The sequence below is a fragment of the Corapipo altera genome, unplaced genomic scaffold (genome assembly GCF_003945725.1).
Source record: "Corapipo altera isolate COAL_440 unplaced genomic scaffold, ASM394572v1 124, whole genome shotgun sequence".
NCBI lineage: Eukaryota > Metazoa > Chordata > Aves > Passeriformes > Pipridae > Corapipo > Corapipo altera.
The window spans coordinates 1584338-1606527 of NW_020884967.1; the positions used below are offsets into that span (position 1 = coordinate 1584338).

General features: G+C 47.2%; 1 protein-coding gene and 1 long non-coding RNA gene across 4 annotated transcripts in view; one reads left to right on the top strand and one right to left on the bottom strand.

Moving 5' to 3' along the window:
* The window catches only part of PHF2 (PHD finger protein 2), an 82744-nt gene that overhangs the window by 1414 nt on the left and 59140 nt on the right, over window positions 1-22190 (top strand). The gene's annotated exons all lie outside the window — the stretch shown is intronic.
* Window positions 20801-21888, bottom strand: LOC113957448. Its single transcript, XR_003531162.1, has 2 exons — window positions 21802-21888; window positions 20801-20948 (listed from the first exon to the last, which is right to left on the bottom strand). It is a non-coding gene; the product is annotated as an uncharacterized LOC113957448 (long non-coding RNA).

Genomic DNA, 22190 nt, shown 5'->3' on the forward strand with positions numbered 1-22190 from the left:
GCCCCCCGGGGACCCCCGCGCCCGCCCGGCCCGGGGCTGGGCCTGCCCGGCGGGGCCGCGGGCAGGGGAGCGGCGGGGGGGCCGGGCGGGGCGGGGGACTCGGCTTTTCGGCTCGTTTCTCCCAAAGCGCCTCCCGGCGCGCAGACAATGGGCGGCCGCGGCGGAGTTGGGGCGGGCGGCGGAACTTCGGCGGTGCCTGGTGCGATGGGGGTGGGGGGAGGCGGCGGCTGGGGGGACCGAAAGCCGCAGCAGCCACCGGGTCGCCCGGGCGGCCGGTGCCGGGGAAGGGGGGCGGCAGGTGGAGGGGGGTGGGCGCGGGGGCAGCCCCCCGGCAGGACCCCTCGCTCCCTCCGGGCGTGACGGAGGAGGAGGATGGAGCGTCAGCGGGAGTGATAAAAGTGTAAAAAGTGCAATTAAAATCAGGTAAATCACCTGGACGAGCGCTTCGTACGGCAGGGGTTCAGTCGGGTTGGGCTGCCTGTCTCGGATCGGAACCAGCGCCCAGCGTCTCCTCTGAACAGCTGGCGGGGGAGGCGAGAGGCGCTGCCCGTGCGGCTCTCGGGTGCCCGAGCGGGCCCTGGGGCACCCGCGCATCTTCCGCGCGCGGAAAAAACTGTTCGAGAAACTTTGCCGTGGCATTAGGAACGGTGTTCTGCCATTTACGCGAAAGGCTGTGTAGAAACAGGAAGGAAAATACAGAAATAACCAGTCCTAGTGCCAGTGCTGGCAGAAAGGTGCTCTGCACGTGTGGTGTGGGACAGGAGGCTTTGAAGGACGCGCGCTGGCCCGTATCAGTGAGGACTCGGGCACAGATGACGAGGTGAGGCTGGAGAGAAGCCTCAAGCATGTGTACTTGAAACTTAGACAGTTTAAGAACGCGAAAAAAATTGAGATTTTCAAGCACAGTGATGGCACAGTGGATTCCTGAAGAGGTAAACGGCAAAAGGAGTTTGAGCTGCCTGCACACGGTGGTAAATTTTGATTGAAACGGATGGAAAGAGATTAGTTGTAACTGATCAAGCAAATGATCTTTTTGTGGGCAGCTCGGGGTCAATAGCACAAGGAAAGGTGTTTCGGTTTGTGGCATAAGGAGGTAGAATTGATTTGTAGCACTGTTGGGGGGGCTGCACCGTTTTTCTTTAGCTCACGGTAGTGTCCAGAGATTGATTTTAAAGAAAGGAAGCTGAAGAGAAGTTCATTTCTCACCGTGTCAAAACCTGAGATAATTGTATTGAGAAGTTCATGGAGTATTTAGCAGCAAACAGTTTATCTATGGCCCTGTTTGTTTTTCTTGGTATTATGCAAACAAATAAATAGTCAACAAAGGAAATAAAAATCAGGGTTTAGTTGTATAAAATTGTCTCTCTCCTGGACATTCAAAACGCTCTTGGTGTTAATGTTTATATGGAACCGCAACAAAAAAAAATACAATGTTATACAGTACTGCAACCAAAAATACAATGTTATATAGGTGCTGCCACCAAAAACGAGCAAGTGTGCCAAGCTGCGTAGTGTTCAGGAGCCTTGCCCAGTGTTTTAACCATTTAATCATACTTTTGTCTGTTGCTAACATGATGTACAGTGTGCATTTCAGAAAAAAGGGTGACATTTCTAGTTTGGTTTTATAGAAGTGGGTCAGGTGTTTTCATGTTTCCCTTCTGATGGGAGTTCCAAAATATTTAAAGAAATGTTTTTCATGGGTTTAGCCCTGCAGCAATCACAGTCTCCCTCACATCTGAGGCTGGGCAACATCTCTGTGGCCACTTTGGCGGTTCTGATGGCAAATTGATATTTTCAAATTATCAAAAGTGTGTTAAGTTTATGTACTGCAGTTTAGAAGCTGGAGACAGGGCGGTGGAACCCTCGCCACATGTGGGATGAGCCCTCTCCAGACCACCACTGGGTACTTGGCAGTTTGCTGACAGGACACTGGCTAAAGTTTGGCAATCTCTGCTCCATGTTGTTTCCCAAATTCTGTGCCAGAGGGATGGATTCGGGCTTCTCTGGGGGTTTTAGGTATCACCAATGGTCTTTATTGTTTTTTCCAGGGAGTTTTTCTCTTGTGAATCCGTGTTAGATCTTTCTGCAGAAATCACTGCTTAATCCTGAAGAATGTCAGGGTGGCCCCTCACCGCTGGCTCCAACCTCCTGTGTGACAGGGAGGGTGGCACCTTGGAGTGGTCACTACGCTGGCCTGGGCAGTGCCATCATTGTGGTGTTAGGCCTGCATGTGGTGACTGAATTGATGTGGACACCTGACAGGTTTCTTGTGATGGAAATTAGGTGTCTCTGTTGTTTTGTGGGTCAGCAGCCTGTGCCAGCCTGTCTGGGGTGGTGTTGCTGATGTTTCAGTGAGTGCTGTGCCTTCCTCTGGAAGATTTTTGGCCCCTCTGTTGTGACTCTGACATCAGAGACCCTTGGACACTGTTATGTGCTGAGCCACGGAGCTGCTGGTGTGTTCACAGGACACTGGTTGTGACTCCTCATGAGACTGAGGTTGGATCATTCCTGTGCTCTCTGTTTGCCTGAGCTGCTCCGGACAAGTAGCTTCCAGCTGTCAGGAAAGGGTGAAGGTGATCTTAGAGTCAAATGACAATAATGCTCAAGCGGGCATGGGGCTGTTGGACTTCTCTTTTTGTGCAGATCATGTGTTGTTTTACATGGCAGTTTGGGCTCAGCTGCCTCAATGCTCTGCCCTGAACAGCCCATCCTTGGTGCTCCTGGTTTCCTGGCCATTCCAGCACCTGTGCAGGGTCCTCACCTCTTGGATCCCATCGCAGGGAGGAGCCCTGGTGTGTTCCACCTGTTACCCAGCACCAGGTCTGCAGGCAGCAGTGACACCAGGGTGTGGGGAGTGGTTGGGGTGGGAAGTGGCTCTTTGGGCTTTGGAGAAGGCCAGGAAAGGAGGAGGAGGAGGAGGGAGTGACCTTGACGTATGAAGAAGCTGAGACTCAGCAGGTGCCCAGGGACACTCTGCCATCCCCAGGGTAGGCTTGGCTGGACAAATGGCTCGGTGCCGGCCGGGCCACGGGAGAGCTTCTCTGGGCACAGGGGATGGGGGACAAGGTGGTTCATCACCTTGGGGAAACAGCCTGTACAGCTGTGTGAGGTGAGGAACTCTGCCTTCTCCTCAGCTTCCAGGTGACGCTGCTGGCTGTGACCAGTGGCACTGTGTGTGGGGTGGGAGCTGTGTGATGTGGGAACCGTGTGGGGTGGGAGCCCCCTCAGGGACATCCTCCATTCCCCCACACCTTCCCAGCAGCTGGGAGTGGCAGGGGTGGGTTTGCTGACAAGTTGCTGAGGGCTGGAAGAAGTTGTGCATAATGACAGGCCTCTTCTCATCTACGATGGGAACATTACAGAACCTCACATCCAAGGAAATGCAAGTCCTTTTGTACTAGTTTGTTCAGCTAGAAATCTGTACGGGGTTACTCGTTACAGCTGGAGGTGAGGGGAGGTAAATTATTCATTTTCTCTGCAGTGTTTTGTTACCTGTTCTTATAACACACACCTGGTGCTGTAGGGTGGGGTCATGCTTGCTAAATGAAATAACAAGTATTTTTGTATTTTTTTGTGTTATCCCATGTATATGTAAACTTTGAACCTTCCTGCCCCAGGCCTAGCAGAGGTTGATAACTTAGGAAAAGGTTTAGTTACCTAAAAGCAGCTCATGCAGTTACCAGAGTAGCCTAAAGTGATGATTTGGGTTACTCAGGATGCCCCAGTGCACAGAGTGAACCGTGGCTGGGCTAAGGAAAGCACAATGTGCTACTCTGCAAAGTTAACCCTGTGCATGGGGAGATTTTATGTTCATAATGGAATGTTCAGTGTTGTTCCTTTCAAAAACAGGTCTGGTTTTGCATGGCACCATCTAGTTCCTCTTTTTTACCCAGGCTTATCACTAGCTGTGGGCAAATTTGGAAATTTGGGTAAAAATTGAAGATGAAGATAATCCTAAAACTACAGAGTTGTTTGCCTTGGTATTATCACAGCAGAGGGAGTCCCTGAGGTTAATTGTGCTGTGCACAGAATGATTTCCTTTTGTGTGCCGAGTTCAGACATGACCAAGGTGTGTAGGTTTTTCAAATAACTAAAAATTTCATATTATTTCAAGTTTTCCTGAAGAGTTAGTCAACATGACAGCCTCAGTCACCCTGGGAACCTGACCACGGCAGCTATCACGAATAAGCCATGCTAATGCCTATAGCAGAATGCTTTCTCTTGTCCTCTGTTCCCAGCAAAAAAAAAAGCAAGCCAGGTTGTTTGGAAATTACTTTGCAGAGCCCATAAAGCATGGTAATTATTGTGGATAAAGTATCTGCATGGACACTTTAGTGGGTGTTGGTTGCCTTAGAAAGAAAACAACCCAAACAAAGAAAAACACCTACTTCTGTGTTAAAAATCTGATATCTCGGTATGGAATGTGAAGAAGATTGGAACTTAAAACTGCTTAAAACCTTCTTGTTTTCAGATTGAAATTGCTGTCACTTTGACTTTCTTTTCAGTATTACAGCATTATTTATTCTGCTGGAAGCTGACCAGAGAACTTAAGAAGCTTTTTTCCTTTAAATTCCATGTTATATCTTCAGTTAAATTCTTTTTAAATGTCCGGGGCTGCACAGAGGTAAGAATGTGTGGCACACTTGTCCCAGTACTGATGGTGGATTTATTGACTTGTAATTGTCGCCTCACCCCTGGAAGTGTTCAAGGACAGAGCTTGGAGCAGCCTGGTCTGGTGGGAAGTGTCCCTGCCTATGGCCTATGGGGTTGGAAATAGATGGTCTTTAAGGTCCCTTCCAACCCAAACCATTCTGGGATTCCATAATACTCCTGTGTGGTCCCACAGGGATGACTAACACCACCTTCCAGAGCACCACAAGTCTGGCTGGCTGGTGCAGTGAGTCGGTTTTGTGCGTTGCCATGTTGTCAGTGCTGTGTTCTTGGTCCTTTGGCGTGGCTGAATGAACTTCTTGTCTTACCATTTCCCAACCATTTGTGCTCTGAGGAAGAGCCTGGGATTCAGGATGGAAAATAAGTCAGAGTTTTTAACGTGCCATTAAAGCTTTCAGCTGACCTCAGAGAACCTCTCGGGTCGTTGCAGTATCAATCACAGCTGCAGAAATACTTTGCAGGTATTTGTTAGAAGTAGAGCCTTAATTCGTGTATCAGATTTCCAGATATAAAGTTTTATCATAGAATCATGGAATAACAGGATGGTTTGGTTTGCAAGGGACCTTAAAACTCACCTTGTTCCATCCCCAGCCATGGACAGGGGCACCTTCCACTAGACCAGGTTGCTCCAAGCCCGGTCCCGCCTAGCCTTGAGTTTATCTGTGGTTTTATCTTGCAGAGAAAATACACTGGGAGGTTGAAACCCTGCTTTTGGTCTAAATTAAAAGGATTGAATTCTTACTCAAAAAACCAAGTTTGCACAGAAACTGACGTTCACCCTTAAAATTCCCATGGTGGTATTGTAATGCTGATGTTCTCAGGAACAGTGCTTGGCACAACTGAACAATAGGAAAGGCTCCCTGTTTAGCTACTCATGCAAGAAGTGCATCAGCTTCCCGTTTCTGAGCCTCCTCTCCTCTTCTGCACCACTGCCTGGGTAGTGAATGGGTTTCAGTGGGTGCCAGGGCAACATCTTGGCCTGCAAAGCTGGCTGTGAAGGAGAACAGGTGCCTCTCCTTCGATCTGCCCTTTGCCATGGAACTGAGCATCACCATTAGACACCTCCAGGCTCACAGTGCCTGAGTGTCTTGGATTTAATCTTGCTTGTTAGAAGAGCCTGAGGGTTCAGTTTGAAAAAGCATTCAACTGACATGGAGTCCAGTTGTGAGAAGAACTGATGACTCCAGTTTATGCAAAGAGGAATTTAGGTACCATGAGTGCTTAGCTGGCCTGGACATTGAGGTTTTGTTGTGTCAGCTCACAAATCATGCCATTATTCTGCTAATTGAAGGATGCTTTAGAAAATCCAAGTCTAAGTAATACCACGAGTGGACAGTAGACTTGTGGGAAGTTGTGGCCTACGTGACCACTGTCTGGTCCTCTGGTACCTGAGAGCAAGTAGAGATCACAGAAAAGTTCTTGTATATAACAATTCTTTTAATTTCAGAGGGTTCAGATTTCACCTCTGAAAATGTTATGAATGTTAAGCACAATTCATATTTCATTAAAAAAAAAAAAAAGAAAAAAGAAAAAGAGTGGATTAATGAGTGCTCTCCAGCAGCCTGAGCCTTTGTCTTCACTGTGTTGTGAGTCCTGTGGGCACCTGGGTACCTGTTAAGTTGAGCAGTAGCAGGATGGCAGCAGCCTGACCAGGTGCTGCCTCTTAATCAGAAAAATTAAAGCCATGTCACAACAAAGAAATGAGTTCTGCAAGCAGAGGGGGACTTTTTCCTTAGTGCTGAATATCTCCATAATCAAGGAAATGGATTAAGATGTCTTGGAAAAAAGTTATTAAAGTAGTGTAAATACATATGGGGAGAAACTGGGTAAGAGAGAAAGTGTTATAGAATCACTCTAAGGCTTTTTGAAACTCTAACCCCAGCATCTTTAATATTACCTTGATATATTGTCTTCTTTCTGACCAATATACATTTTACAGTAGCAGTAAAATATATCTACACCAAAACCTGAATGTTTTCCTAGTCCAGACAGCTCTCTCCTGTATGGCAGCCTGTAGGTTTACAGTTCTCAAAAGACTTAATTAAAACATGGTTTGTGACATTAAAAATATCTTATAAAGATGCTCTGTAGCAGTGCTGGAGGCTTTTTTTGTGATACAGGTGAGCTAATGCTGTGAGATCACCTGGGTTTTTCAGTGACCATGTTATGTATCTTATCAGTGGCTGATAACACTGTAACGTGGGTGTACATTAGCAAATCTTACACTGGCTGACTGATATGAATAGTAATTCCTTTCCAGAGTTTTATCTGAAAACAATGAGCCTGTGCACAGTCTATTTTAGGGCTCTATGCACATCTATTTTTGGACATTACCTGGCTGTTTGTTGCATCCAAATACCTCCTGTTTACAATATATTGGCAGTAACAAGATGTTTAGCAAATCTCAGCAGGTCTCTCATGTAGATGTTTTCCTGGGGGGTTTGTCCCCCGCTCCACGTGGTGACTGAGTAGCTCAAGCCCCTCAGAGGAGCATTCTCTGAGGGGCAGTGGTGTCCCAGGGACCATGGTCTCTGGTAGTGTGATGTGATCAGGCTGCAACATCTTGAGGCAAATGACCTCAAGTTGTGCCAGGGGAGGTTTAGGTTGGATATTAAGGAAAATATCTTCACCAAAAGGCTTGTCCAGCACTGGCACAGCTGCCCAGGGCAGTGTGGAGTCTGCATCTCTAGTGGGATTTAAAAGACGTGTAGATGTGGCACGTGGGGACACGGGTCAGTGGTGGCCTTGGCAGTGGTGGGGAATGGTTGGACATGATGATTTAAGAATCTTTTTCAGCCTGAAGGACTCCATGATTCTGTGATCTCCTGCCTTTCCTCTGGTGCTTGGTGTTCTGCAGCACTGGGATGCCAGGCCAGGGTGCATCCAGGGTGCCAAGGGATGATTTTCTTCTGGTCTTGGAGAGTGCAAACCCCTCCTTGTTGCACTCTCCTGGCTCTTGTGGAGAGTTGTCAGAAGAGGCTGACAATGAGTGCAGGGTCCCCGACCAGCAGCCCATGGAGGAGTTCCCCTCTTCTCTTCCTCCCAGGCACATCCCCCAAAAGTGAAGCGTGCTCCTTCTCCAGATGAGGCCAGGGCTTGGTCCTGAACTTCCAGGTAGGGCAAATGTGAGGACACTGAGCTTCACTGTGTCTGTATGTGCTTACAGATTCCCAGCTAACCAGTGTAGGCCTCTACTGGGATATTCAGCAATTTTTAGTGTTTTATCCATTAGTTTTAGCAAGTGGTCGAGACGAGCAGAAAGTTAAGCAATAGTACATTTTGACGGGAAAAAATAAACCAGAATTGCAGAAACAAAGATATTTTTACATTTCCTGTTTGCAGTTGTTAACCTGGTAATCTGGAACTACCTGAGAGCTGCTGGAGTTAAGGTGCCTTGTTGTTTTCATGGAATTGCTCGTGGATTTCGTTGCATTTTCCTCTTTTAGCAAAATATATGGTACATTTACTCTCAGAAACACCATTTCTCCTGGAAGTTTTCATCTGGCAGAATGGAAGGATGTAACAAGAGAAAAGAAGACGTGAGATATTTCTGCTGGGAGTCAGTAGTTGTGATTTATTTTTTTTTTTAAACCTCCATTTTTGCTGTTAACATCTCAACGGAAGGGGATGGAAATGTGAAAATTGGCTGGAACGCTGTTCCTGTGCCATATGTGCCATGTCCCGTGTGTCAGGAGCACACGGAACAGCCAGGGATCATTGTTCAGGAGCACAATCCCCATAGCCAGGTTCTAAGTGATATTTAGTCCCCTTATTGAGCATCTCAGCAAAGGCTCTGGGTCGGGGCAGGAGGGGAGGTGAAAGGGCTCAGAGTGCTGCTGCTGTGTGTTTGAACAGGGAGAGCATCTCCTGGGTCACTGTGCTCTTCGTTTGGGATTTCCTCTCTATTCCTGATCCTAAATCTCTTTAAATACAATTGCAGCAGTTGCTAAGGAATGTAAAATTTGAGTGTATCTAGTGTGCTGTTAATTTATTTAGCTAAACTGAGCAGTTTGTTGGCTGGAATTAGCTGGGAGCTGGACCACTGGAAACCCTGGCTCCTTGCAGGCTACCATGAGTACAGCATGTGAACTCCTTCCTATCCCAGAAATATTTCTTGGGGAATTAAAGAATGCTATCATGGTGATGAGTCCTGCTGGACACCTGGATGAAGGATCATTGAGCAAAGAATGTAGTGCTGCTAAGTCTTTTTTTCTATGGTCACTTCAGAAATCCAAGTCCCAGAAGTGTCATCAGAAGGCACAAGACATCTAGGGTTCCCAAAGTGGCCCAAGGCTGCTCTTCTGCTGGTGAGGGGAGTCCATGGGCCACCTCTCTTCACTTTCTCATCCCTGCTCATCGTGTCCAAAACACTCATGCTGCTACTCTTCAGTTAGTTGCTGATGAGGGATTAATCATTCCAAAGACTTGATTAATTCCTGCTCTGGAGGCAAGGCCTCTCGGTGAAGCTTTGCCATCGAAAGGCATAAAGATGGTAGAGTGTATTAAAGAGGGCTGGAAAAGCTGAGGATGCTGTTTCCTTACAGGGGAACACGGGACTTGTTCTAAGAGGGGTGAGTTTGCTCTTGCTGAGATGGCCGAGGAGGCCTTAGAACACTCAGGCGTGTTCTGAGAAGATCCTGTGAACTCACAGTTTTTAGTACCAAAGTGGTTCTTGGCAGTATTCAGAACTCTTATCCACCAGCTCTTTTACATGAGGACAAACACATCGGCCGCATGAAAGCACAGCTGGTCTTGAGGGAAAGTCAACAAGTCCACTAAGGAGTTCTCCCCAGGGTTTATTGGTTTGTTATTGGAAACAATCACGTGTATTTCCAATCCAAGGGGTTTTTTTTATTTTCGGTTTCCAGATGCTGTATTATTGCATTAGTGAAGAGCCTCTTTCTCAGTCAGGTGTTGCCATCATGATGTGCTTCTGCTCATCAAGTCATCTTCTTTAGTTGTGAGATGATAAAATTGTTCATCTGAGTTAGGCTGAGAGAGTAGCTGAACGTTTCTTCTATAGCCCAAGAAATATTCTTCATTTTCTCATTCCATAGAGAGACCTTTTAATTGTTGACCATGTTTCAGTAAATGTCTTTCCCGTCTTTTGCACTCCACATTCATGTTTCCCTTTTGCTTTGTCTATATTTGCACTAACTTATCAGACAAATGTTGGTTATCTGCATTAAACTTGTAAAGGAGCCAGATATGACTTTACTAGTTATTTTTTAAGCAACTTGGTTCTGAAACTGGGTTTCTACCTTTTGAATTTACCCATGAAATAAAGCAGAGGTCCTCAGCCTTGCTTGGAGCTTGAGCAAGGAAAAAAATCTCTCCAGTACGGTGAACTGGCACTGATAAGTCAAGGTGTGAGTATTTAAGAGAAGTGAAATCACTTGATGGGGTGGGCATGTGTTAGATTTAGTCACAACTGTGGTGTTGTAGCAGAGCTACAACCCGGCAGCTCCCAGGAGTGGTTGGCTGTGGGAACAATCCATCGTCAGTCCTGCAGGAGAGCTTGGTGTTCCTCAGTGGGGCTGAATAGGAATCACCACTCCAAAGCCAACCCCAGCTGCCTGCCTTTTCCAGGAGTAAATATTGGGGTGGTTGGGGAAAGTCATCCTGGTTCTCTGGTCAGTCTGTTGTGATGTTGAAGAGAGGGTAAAACTGGAAAATCCAGCAGGGATTAACAGCGCTGTGGGAGAATCAACCTGCAGAGCCCCAGGAGTGTGGGGGTGGGATGTCTCTGAAACACTGGCTCAGTTTGTAACAGACCTGTGCAACTCCCTCTGTGTCCAAAGAATGAAGGGAAATAATGTATCCAACTCCTTGAGAGCCCTCTCCATCCATTCAGGGCACAGTGTCCTGACACACGCAGCCTCGGCACTGACTTTCTCCTCCAGCTTTACAAGCAGTATCAGAAATAGTAACAGTTTTTCACCCACCGCTGCCTTTCACCCTGGCATATGGCTCACAGTCCCCTGCAGTTTTACTCCCACATCTTCCAGCAATCTTTGATTCCTGAGGACATCGCTGCATCCATTGAAACACACCCATTCCTTCCACAGCGCCTGGAGCTGTCATGGGTGGGGATGAAACACTGGGAGCTGAGCGAGGCTGGGGTGAGAGGCCCATGGTGTTGGTAAAACTAGGACTGAGGTTTCAGTAAATGACGTGGTGCTACCCTTGGGGTGAGTGTGGAGCCCATTCCTGTGCTGGAAGGAGCTGTGCTGTGGAGCAGGGATCCCTCAGTGTGCAGCAGTACGTTGCTGTGGTTCCACCAGGCTGGATTTTGTAATGGTAGCTCCTGTTAAATGCAAGAGTCTAAAAATTTATTTTGAGGGACAGTTGCATGATTCTTTCTGCTTTTCTTGGTCCTTCAGCATTTCTGTCTGTGGCTGCAGCGTGGCTGGTGCCCAGGTTGGAGTGCACAGAGCTGCACTGATTCCTCTGTGGCTGGTAGAACTGTGGAGAGTAAAGACCCTCTCAATTTAAAGTTCCTGTGTAAATTGTTCAAGTCACAATTCTGTGTTAAATAATCAACATTTAAATTTAATTATAGTGAAGGGTCTCCAAGAGAACTGGAGAGGGATTTTGACAAAGGCATGGAGTGACAGGGTAAGGTCTGGTTTTAAACTGCCAGAGGGCAGGGTTAGATGGGATATTGGGAAGAAATTCTTCCCTATGGGGGTGGGAGACCTTGGCACAGGTTGCCCAGAGAAGCTTCCCATCCTGGAAGTTTTGAAGGCCAGGTTGGATGGGGCTTGGAGCAACCTGGGCTAGTGGAAGGTGTCCCTGCCCATGGCAGGGGGGTTGGAATGAGATGGGCTTTAAGGTCCTTCGCAACCCAAACCATTTCATGATTCTGTATTTTCAGACATACCAGTTAAACACAGAGGTTCAGGCAGAGGACAGAGTGATGGGATGACAAGGTTCCATTACTGGCCTTGCCCCTCCTCTCCTTTGAAGTTTTTGTCAAATTAGTTAATTTCTGTTTGATTGGGTTCACTTTAACTCTCTCTCATGTGTGCACATTAATTTAAATATGTTAATACTGTAGATTTAATATGTAACCTAATGAAGAAAGTGAATAGTTTATCTCTGGAAGAGGAAGGGGAATGAAAGCTGTTCTGGAAGGCTGAGTCAGAAGAGGACTGGAAGGGCTGGCAGCAGTGTCATGATCTGAGCTTGCTGGGTTTCCCCGGCCAGCCACTGATGGCTGACTGGCCATTAGAGCTGCCTCTGTGGAATCCCAGAATCCCAGCCTCCAAATGGGCATTTGCTCTCACAGGTGTCCTCTTGGCTCCCCTTGTGCCAGGCATGGACTGACATTGTGTGCCACATGTGCAGCAACAACCCAGGCAGTTTCTGTTCCAGAGAAGCCCAGCAAACCTGCCAGGGTGTGGAGTCGGCCTCTGCTGCCTGGAATCTTCAAAAGTTATTTCTTTAAGGCAGAATGTGTGTCTGGAATGCACAGCTCTCCTCGAGAGCCTACCAGGTGGGTTCTGTGAGTGTGTGTCACCCTATGTAGCTCTCATTATATCTGCTGTTGGAAACATAGATCTGTGTACATGTTGTGGTTTCTGGAAATGCAGGAAATGCCATGTGCTTGCTCTTCTGCAGGTTTGTTGGATTCTATTCTGGGTTTCATTTTTTCTCAGTAAAATTTACCTGAATTTACATCCTGTGTCACTCCATGGTTTGGGTGTGCTCAGCTGTGTGTTCCTCCTGCACATTCACTGCTGGCTGTGACTGCTTCACGGGGAGTGTGGTGATATCCCTTTCATTTGCAGACTGGACACAGCCCACTGCCTGTGTTGGGTGCTGTGGCTGTTACTGAAAGAGGGTGTTCGTGTTTCAGATGAATTCCTGATGTTTGCAAGCTGTGTTGAGGGGGAGCAGGTAAGGAAAGGGGTGTCTGTGGGGTGACTGTGGTTGAGATCCAGAGATGCCATGAGTTACAACACCAGTGAAGGAGATGGTAAGTGCAGTCCTGCACCAAGTGTGTCACTGGACAGAGTGCTCTACTCCCAGTTACAGACTGGGGCTGCCCTTTAATGGTGTTGGCTGCCCACACCAGTAAAGGATTGCCCAAGCACTGGGCTTCACTGGAGGTGCCCTGGAGTGGTCCAGGGAGGGGGATGCTCCGGCCAGGGGCCACCACAGGCACTGACCCTGCCCACAGCACCAGCTGTTACACAGCCCAGAGAGAGGAGAAAAGCTGTTGCACTCCTTGTGTAGCTCAGCTGTGAGGTACCTACCAGGCTGCTCACCAACTCACCAGCTACTCAAGGCCCATATGCACTCTATGTCCCTTTTTACAATACTGCTGGATTTTTCCATTTTAAAATTGCTGAACTGAAGTCCTGATTGAAATTCAATTACAATCCTATTTGAAAAATACCCAAAGGCCTGGAATAAGTAGGAGTTGGGGTTGTTCCCTGATGCTTCCAAAGCAAAGGGCAGTAGGAAATGATCAATTCATCGTGTCGGTTGCAATCAGAATTGCTGTTGCCTGTTGTGTTCAAGGACAAAACAGGCCTTGATGTTTTTAAGTCCTCAAGCCTAAGCTTTTTCCCAGGAGGCTTTCTGCTGGGAGGGTGGGCAGGTCTCTTTGGTTAGTTGGGGATTATTGTTTGCTTTTTTTTTTTTTTTTTTTTTTTTAGAACAAGCAGAACTGTTGTTTTCTGCTTTGGTACAAGGAAGTTTTTCAGATCCCAGGCACTTGCCACAAATGCTCTTCAGAATCATTTTTTTCTGCTTTTTCATGATGTGAGACTTGGCCAATGCTTTGAGGAAGGAAAGTGTGTGTCAAGGAGGTGTTTCTGAAGAACACTTACCTGGAATCTCGCAGTGAGTGGGAGCACAGAGCCTGCCTGGCTAGCTGTGGTCACGGTCTGAACCTGCCAGCCACCACTGCCTTTTCATTGTTCTTTCTGAATTTTGTGTTTCTTTGTGTTCTTGGAGCTCCAGAATCCCCCCCTCCCCGAGCAGAATTGATTCTTTAGCTGCAAACCATGGTTTGCTGATCTGGAGGCTCAGCAGCATCAGGCAGCCCAGGTCCTGCTTGTGCCACAGGGCCTCGGGGAGACAAAAATGTCACAGAAAATGACACAATCATTTTTTAAGGAAGGATGGAGTGTCTTGGGGAGCACAGCCTGCATGTGCTGGAAGGATTCACTCCTCAGGTAAGGCTTATCCCTTTGAGGAGAGCAAGTATGAGCTCTGATTTTGTGTTGATAAGTCACAAACAGGAAAAAAATATTAACACTTTAAGCCATGTTTGTAAAAAGGCATGAAAAGTGTCTGGAGAAAAAGAGGAGGTTTGTGATTGTGTATAGAATCCCAGAATCCCAGAATGGGTTGGAAGGGACCTTAAAGGTCCTCTTGTTCCACCCTCCTGCCAGGGTGGGTTGATGTGCTGACATCTAAGTCAGCTGGTACAAAAAGCACTTTACATCAGCCTGAACTCCACCATAGCACTGTGCAATCTCCACTGCTAACTCACTACCAGTGGCACTGGATGTCACTGGGTATTTTATTTGGGTCTATTACTGCTTCTCCACAGTTCAGCATTAAGAAATATTTAGGGGTTTCCATGGCAGTTTGGACCAAATTAGTTGCAAAAATGTGAAGTTAGTGGTTCCTAACGCATTTGGAGTAACTTGAAAATAGGCTCAAAATTACATGAGACTTTGACATGTTTAGGCTGGTATCAGGAAAAGGTTCTTCCCCCAGAGGGTGGTCAGGCACTGACCAGGCTCCCCAGGGCAGTGGGCACAGCACCAAGGCTGACAGAGCTCCAGGAGGGTTTGGATGACGCTCTCAGAGACAGGGTGGGATTGTTGGGGTGTCTGTGGAGGGGCAGGAGCTGGACTGGATGATCCTTGTGGGTCCCTTCCAACTTAGGATATTCTATTCTTCCATTCCATTCCATTCCATTCCATTCCATTCCATTCCATTCCATGCTGCAGTGTTTCCTGTTGGCAGCAAATTCATGTCTGCGTTATTATTCACCGGTAATGACATCATCTGGAACTGAAGGAAATCAGTTTTGAACAAGTTACTTTGTTACTGCTTCCATTTGAGTTCAGATTTACTTTTTAAACTTTTAAATATGTTGTGCTTTGAAATGGCACAAACCCACATAAAAGCTTTGATAAGAAGGGAGAAGAAAAATCTCATCTTGGAGGTACCTTGTTTGCCAGAATAAGACCATAGGAGTAAATTGTCCTACCGGGGACTGAGAGGTGGGAAGTTCTTTTTCAAGAGCACTTAGAGCTTCACTGAGATACTATTTCATTTGTCTTCCTCAGCTGGATTAAAGTTTGTGGGCTTGGTTGTTGTATTTTTAAACAGGGAAATGTTAAAGGTGTAAGCAGGGAAGTGCTGGTGGCTCCTGGCACTGGGACCGTTGGTCTTGGCTGCCAGGCAGGGCCGCTGCCATCCCAGGCAGGATGCCATGTGTTTCCCAGAAAAGAAGCTGGGAGCTTGGTTCCATTTAAAATGTCTGGTTACATCAAATTCTGATACTTGCTGAGCTTATGAACTCTTCCTTCCGTATGCTCAGAGGAGATTTGAGTCCCTCAGGTGCCTTGCCCAGAACCTTGAAGACCCCTGTGTGCTTCCTGCTGTTCTTTGCTTTAGTTCACATTCCAGTTTGGGCAGATTTACCTTATGGAATACCAGTGTGCTGCACTGGAAGGTTGTTCCCACTTCAGCCATGTGACTCAAAGGTGTTTGGTATTGCCCTGCTTCCATTCCAGCAGCTACAAGGGCAGAGATTCCTTCTGGCTGTTGGTCAGATCGTCGTACCCTGAACAGTTCTGTAAATCCCACCACGTCTCCCTAGGTTAGAATGAGCATGAACCTCTCTTCCCTCCTTGGAAATTCCCAGTGCTGGGGCCCCATCCAGAGTCATGCTGTGTTTCTCACAGGAGTAAGCTCCAGTTCACCTCCATGTTGTGAGACTGATTCTGTGTGTTTGCTGAGCCAGACTCATCTGAAAATAAGGCTTAAAAGAACAGTTTTGTAAAATGTAATGTTAATTTGGAGTTAATTCATTTTCTAGGAATGGCCTATGACATTCCTGAGAGCTTGTACTGCTGCAGCACCTGATGGGCTGCCAGTTATTGCAAGGCTTTGCAGGAGATGTGTGTGGTGCCCTTGAGGAGATGCTGTTGTGAAAGCTGTAAGGAACAACCTCCCATGGCAGGTGTTGCTGTGGTGTGTAGGTTTGTGCTCTGTAATTGCTGATGAACAGAGATAACCCCCAAACCACACAGTCCACAGCAGGAATCTGCTCAGCAGCAGAGCCTTGGGACCTGCTTCAGTAAATAGAGGTTCTGTTGGAGGCAAGAGGGAGAAAAGGGGCCCCAGCATCAAACCACTTGGACTGATCCATCATCGTCAACCTGTTCCATCCTAGAGCTTGTAAAAGGGAGAGTGTGAGGGAGACCAGTGCTACCAGTCAGCTGGTAAAATGTGTCCAACCAGGGTGGAATTACCAGGTGGAACAAGTCATTATGAGTCCATGGACATAAAGGACACCATTTCACACCAGTCCAGTGCCTGGTCTCCTGGGACACCCGTGTGATGTATGCCTATTGCTGCCATGGTTTTCTAAACATGCAGGTTTGCTTTGTTTCCCTCTATCAAGTATGTTATCCATCATTCCCAGACACACCTGCCATGTGTATCAAAGGTGAAGATGAAGCATCTCCACAGTGGTTGTTTTCAGCAATGGGACAGTGCTGAGCACTCTGTGGGCAGGAGGATCCTGTACTGTCACATGGATGGGTTATCCTGGGGGTGAGCTGGCTGGAGGGTGGCATGGCAAGGACATGCAGATCCATGTACATCTCCATGGATGTACATGGAGACATGTAAAGCCAATTTGCATCTTGAAATAGGAATAAAATGTGATAAAGCTGTAATTAAGTCATGTGAAATTTGATGTTAATCTTTTGAAAAACGTATTCGAAGTGCTGAAATGAAATAAAGATACAAGAGCAGGTCATGGAGCTCAACAATGGAAACAATCAAGAATGGTTTGGGGGGTCTGTTAATAATTTATCATTCTTTAATTGTGTTGTTGTTGGGTTTAATATATTAAGTTCTTAGTAAATATGACACTGAAAATCATTCCCATTCCTTCTTCCTTCCTCGTGATACTGTCAGCTCATTTTGGAGCTTCTCTGTGAATGTTACTGTTGGCTCAAAATGTTGGTCATGCAAAATAGAGCATTAAAAGGTAACACCAGGGTACTATCAGGATTTCCATGTGTTTATAAATTTATATATATATATGTATTTATATATATATATATTTATATATGTATAAAGAACACATGCAAAGGGTACTTAGGCTGAAAATGAGAGCCAATCATTGATCAGTATTTTTAGAGAGATCTGAGCATGCTCATGCAAATTACAGTGATAAGTTACCTCAGATTTAAAAATAAGTTATATAAATGGTTATATAAATGGATGGCACAATTAAAGCAAGTCAAGCACATGCAGTAGTCGGAGTTGTACTTGTGTGTATAAATACACACATGTACAAGTGGTTATTGCTGTACGAAGTTACTGATGTTGCCTGGGCAGAGCAGCTCTGACAGCACTCAGCTGGTTTGGTTTAAAGTGTTTATGCAGCCTCAGTAACTGAAACACTAAAACTTGGACTTGTGGGACCTCCCATAGAGATGTTTAACCCAGAGGGTTGTGTACAGGAAAATCACTGCCATTGCTCGGTATAAGTGAGCCCTCGAACTCGGGTGCAGGATGGCAAAGGCATCATTTGATTTCAACAAGCTGAAAACCAGTGATTGAAACACATTTCCCCTCCTCAGAGCTTGATTATTTGCAAACCCACCTTTGCCAATGTCAGTGCAGATGTACCTATCCAGCTTGAAATCCAAACCCATTTTGTTACCTGTGCACAAGAAAAGCACCTGAACTCCTTTAGCAGTGGAGAAAGCTCTGTTTCTTCTCCAGTTCTTGATTCAAATGTCGTGGGGTCTGGAGGTTCACTCTGGATCTATCCACAGAAACTGGAAATTATCCCTCAAAAGAAAACAAGAGTGAGAAAGATCAGCCTGAGGTGCAGCTTTACACTGCTGAAATTGTGGGGTGTGAGATCACAGACCAGCACAGCAGTTCTTCATACAGCAAGATTACTTGGACATTTTTAGATGTGCCCAGGGAGTACCTACAGACACTTTTATCCCCTTGGGCAGGTCCTTCTCCTTCCTCTGCCTTCCTCTTGCACATCCACAGCTTGAATTCTGGAAACAGGCATATTCAGGATTTGGTGATAGAAATTTGGTGAGGCTGCTGTCTGTAGGCACCTGGGGGTTGGGTTATGGCAGCCTCTGAGGTGCTGCGGGGAGCATCTCCCTGCTGAGGATGGACACTGCCACACCCTCTGCGGCCAGGGGAAGGTCCTGGAAGGGTCTGTGTACACAACAGGGAAGGGAAAATATAGGGACCCAGGTTTAGTGAGTGAGGATTGGTACAGCCAGCTGCAGTGCAGCTGGACGAGTGGACAGCAGCTGAAGGTGGGATCCCTGTGACTTTCAAAGGAAACAAGCTTTCAGAGAAGAGAGAACAGAAAGTAACCCTGTCCTAGTGACTGTGAAGAAAACTAACTGTATCCCAAGTGTAACCAGCACACCTGTCCCCAGGGTGTGTGACATCCCTGCTGTCCCCATCCCACTGCAGTCCCAGCACGAGGGAGCGGAGCTGCTCCAAGTGCTGTGGCTTTTGGAGGACAAGTTACAAAATTAAAAATTTCTTAGGGGTCTGTTGTTTGTAGCAAGCCAGTGTTACAGGTAGTTTGGTAGGCTGTGGATCTTGAACAGCCGGTGTTACTGTAGGAGTATTTGCAGTAACGTTGCTGTTGGAAAGAGAAATGGAATGACAGGGTCGTGGTGAGGCTGCAGTCAGTTTTTAGAGGTTTTACCTGATGGCTGATTTCTTGATATGTTTGCGCTTATTTTTGAAAGTTAATTCCTAGAATTTCAGAGGGCAAAAGGGATGTGTTTCACCAAGCAGTACCACACTGGTGTGTGTTATAGTGCTGCATTACGGGGGAAATGAGCCAGCGCAGCTGAACCTGGCTTCTGCTCCTCAGGTCTTGGGTTTAGCACAGCTTTTGGTGTCCCTTCTCCTGGGGGTCTCTTCCAGGAAGGTAGCCTGTCTGCTCGGCCACTGGTGGAGTGGCATTCCTGGTAGAGATACCTTTCATCTTTGAATCCTTGGGGCAGCAAAGAAAGGCTGGAGTGAAATCAAATTCCCGGTGCTGCCTGTGGCCGTGGTGGGCTGGTGGCTGCCAGGGCTCACCCAGACTGGTCTTCCTCAGGAGTTGGCTGTGTTGGTCTGTGGGATCTCGTCCATTTGTGTGATGTGTTCTATTGAACCATGAGACCTTGGCCTGTGGGGCCTCAAGGAATTGAGCAGTGAAGCATTGCTGGTTTTTGGGTTTCTGACCTTCAGCTTTGGGAAACAGTTTTGTTGCTGGCACACACTGGTCCTAGGTAGGCCACATAACAGTGTGATGCTGGCAAAGACTGGGGTTGTGCAATAGCTGTAGGTTGCTGTGATCTAGAAACTTCATTTATTTTAGTTTGATTCATTTCCTTTTTTCCAAGATGGGTGGTATTTCATTTATACAATGACAACAGTTTTTTTTTACTGAGGAACAAAAGGCACATACTGATAGCAGACACTTCCCTAAAGCAGTTTGACCTGTGATGGGGAGAAGGTGTCCTATGAGTGAAAACACGTGCAGGCTGGATCACAGCGCTTCTCTGTGGAGGAAAGTTTATGCTGAGTTTGTACAAGGCTGTTCTGACTGTGGCTTTTCCACAGTCTACAGCCTGGAGCTCTTCATGGAGCTGTGGTCAACCGCTGAGGTGACACGTTGTGTGAGGAAGAAGTGCTAAGGCACATGGAATTTTGTTGATTATACAATAATGCAAGGGTTATTTTCCTTGAGACAATTCCCTTTCCTGCTCCCTTCTGCACTGGGCAGAATGCAGCCCGTGGTTTCCAAAATGTATGTGAAAATGAGTCCATTCCTGGGATTTTTTGTTTACTGTGGCACTTGACTCTCAGTGCATGTGAGAGAATGCACTTCATCACTCCATCCCTTGGTTGTGTGCAGCAGATAAAGAAGGATTTATTTTGATCAATCCAACACTAATTCCATAGGGAAGTTTTGTGGGGTGTGTGGTGATAGAGGTAGTTTGTAGGGATCTGGAGAGTTGCTTGTGCAGCCTGGTATGAGCTGGGAGCCAGAGGGAGGAAGGGTAAAGGGCAGTTTTATGCTTGAATCCACTTCGTGGTGTATGGCCATTAACCCAGCACAGCGTTTTCATCCAGGCAAGCCCCAGGACCAGGACTCAGCTTGCAAGTGCCCTTTACTCTGTAGAGCTCTCAGTGACCTCAGGGAGAAATCCTTGGTGTCCACCTGCTTGTTTTTCAGATCTCAGCCATCAGGAAGTTTAGGAGGAATTGTTCTGCTGACAGAGGCTTTTGTTAGGAGTGTCCTGTGAGGAGACAGGTCTGAGGGCATCGAGCCTGTAAGGTGAGAGTCAGGCTGGTCCATGAGTGCACTGGCAACAAACCCCAAAGCCACATACTCCTGGGCATGGAGCTGCTGCTTTCCTTAGGACAGGGCAGATAGGGTTTGGGGCTGAAAGAAGATGTGCTTTAAGGTTCCTTCCAACTCAAACTGTGCTGTGATTCCACTCTATGACTGTCATTGGAAACAGCTGCCCTTACATTAAATGACCTGTCCTCAGTGAGGCCTGGGCTCCCCTTCCCTACTCACAAGAGAAACACTCTTCAGATTCCAGGGCAAAATGCTTCAAGCATATTCACTCTCACAAGAATATTTTCTCGAGTGTATTCCCAAGAATATTTTCTTGAGTGTCTTCCCAAGAATATTTTCTTGAGTGTCTTCCCATATTTCCACTCTGCCTTGGGAAACAAGTTGTTTCTGCTCAAACCCAACGTGTGCAGCAGGATGTAGTTCAAAGTCTTGCATTGCAAAGGTCTGTGCTCTCTGCTGACTGTAGGTCACAATGAGTGATCTGAAAACGTGAAACATGAGAAGACTGAAAACTGAAACATGAGAGGAGCTTTACGAGTCCCTACAAATATCCACAGTATTTACTTTTGGCGGTCTTGCATCTAGTCTTCAGCGGGGGTTGAGGTCTATTGTGTTAAGAGCTGTTGGGGATTAGAAGTCTCTCCTCAGCAGTGCTCATCATCTGTAAGACAGAATCAAACCAAAAGGTTTTAATGTCTTTTTAAGACAATGATTAGGCACGTTAATGCAGATCTCCTGAGTACCTGGATGTTTTATTGCAGACAAGACCATGTTTCTCTTCCACAGTGTTCTTTTTCTTCTTTTTGCTTACTTAAAAGGTACTTTTTTCCTTACTTGTTCCTGTCATGTTGCTGTTCCTGAAGTTATTGCATCTCTCTTTACTAGAAGGGTCTGGAGCACAAACCTGATTAGGAGCCTCTGATGGAGCTGGGGGGGCTCAGCCTGGGGAAAAGGAGGCTCAGGGGGGACCTTCTCACTCTCTACAACTTTCTGACAGAAGGGGGAAGCCATGGGGGGGAGGTGTCAGGCTCTGCTCCCAGGGAACAAGGGACAGGATGAGAGGAAATGGCCTCAAGTTGCAACAGGGGAGGCTTAGGTTGGATACTGGGAAAATTCCTTCATGGAAAGAGTTGTCCAGCCCTGGCACAGCTGCCCAGGGCAATGGTGGAGTCACCATCCCTGGAGGGATTTAAAAGATGTGTAGATGTGGCACCTGGGGACACGGGTTAGTGGTGGCCTTGGCAGTGCTGGGGAATGGTTGGACTTGGTGATCTTCAGAGTCTTTTTCAACCTAAATGATTCTGTGATTCTACTGGGCCAAGAGTCCTGTGTGGGTCACTCGATGGAGGGGATGCTGTGTTGGTCACAGAGTGCCACCAGCATGAGCTGTGGGGAGGGGACCCTGCAGCCGGGTATCGCCGTGCAAGGGGAGCCCGGAGATGTGCTCCACTCGTGATGGTTTGTGTCTGAATTCTTCTGCAGAGAGCAAAAGGTGTCTGTTCAGGTGTATCTACCTCAAGCTGAGTAGCAGAAGAGCAGAGGTGCTGTCCCGCCGAGCAGGCCGGGGGTCGTGGCTGGTGTGTTTGGCGGTTGTCGGTGGCACCTGCACGTCAGTTGAAGATGAAACAGAAACTGTATGTAAAGAACAGAAGGTGACCAGCGAAAGGAGCAGAGCAGAGGAGGAAAGCAACACAGACAAAACACGTGCAGAGCAGTTCACTCGTCACACCTGCAGACTGCTGGATTGCCCTGAGAGCAGGAGCTCTGTCGTCCCAGCAGTGGCCTGGGCTGGGGTGCAGTGGGTGCTGGGCAAGGCCTGCACAGTGGTGTGATCTGCTTTATCACCTTCCCCTGCTCCCAGGCTGGGATGAGCCCTTCTTGACTCCCTGAAGCTGCAGTGTGG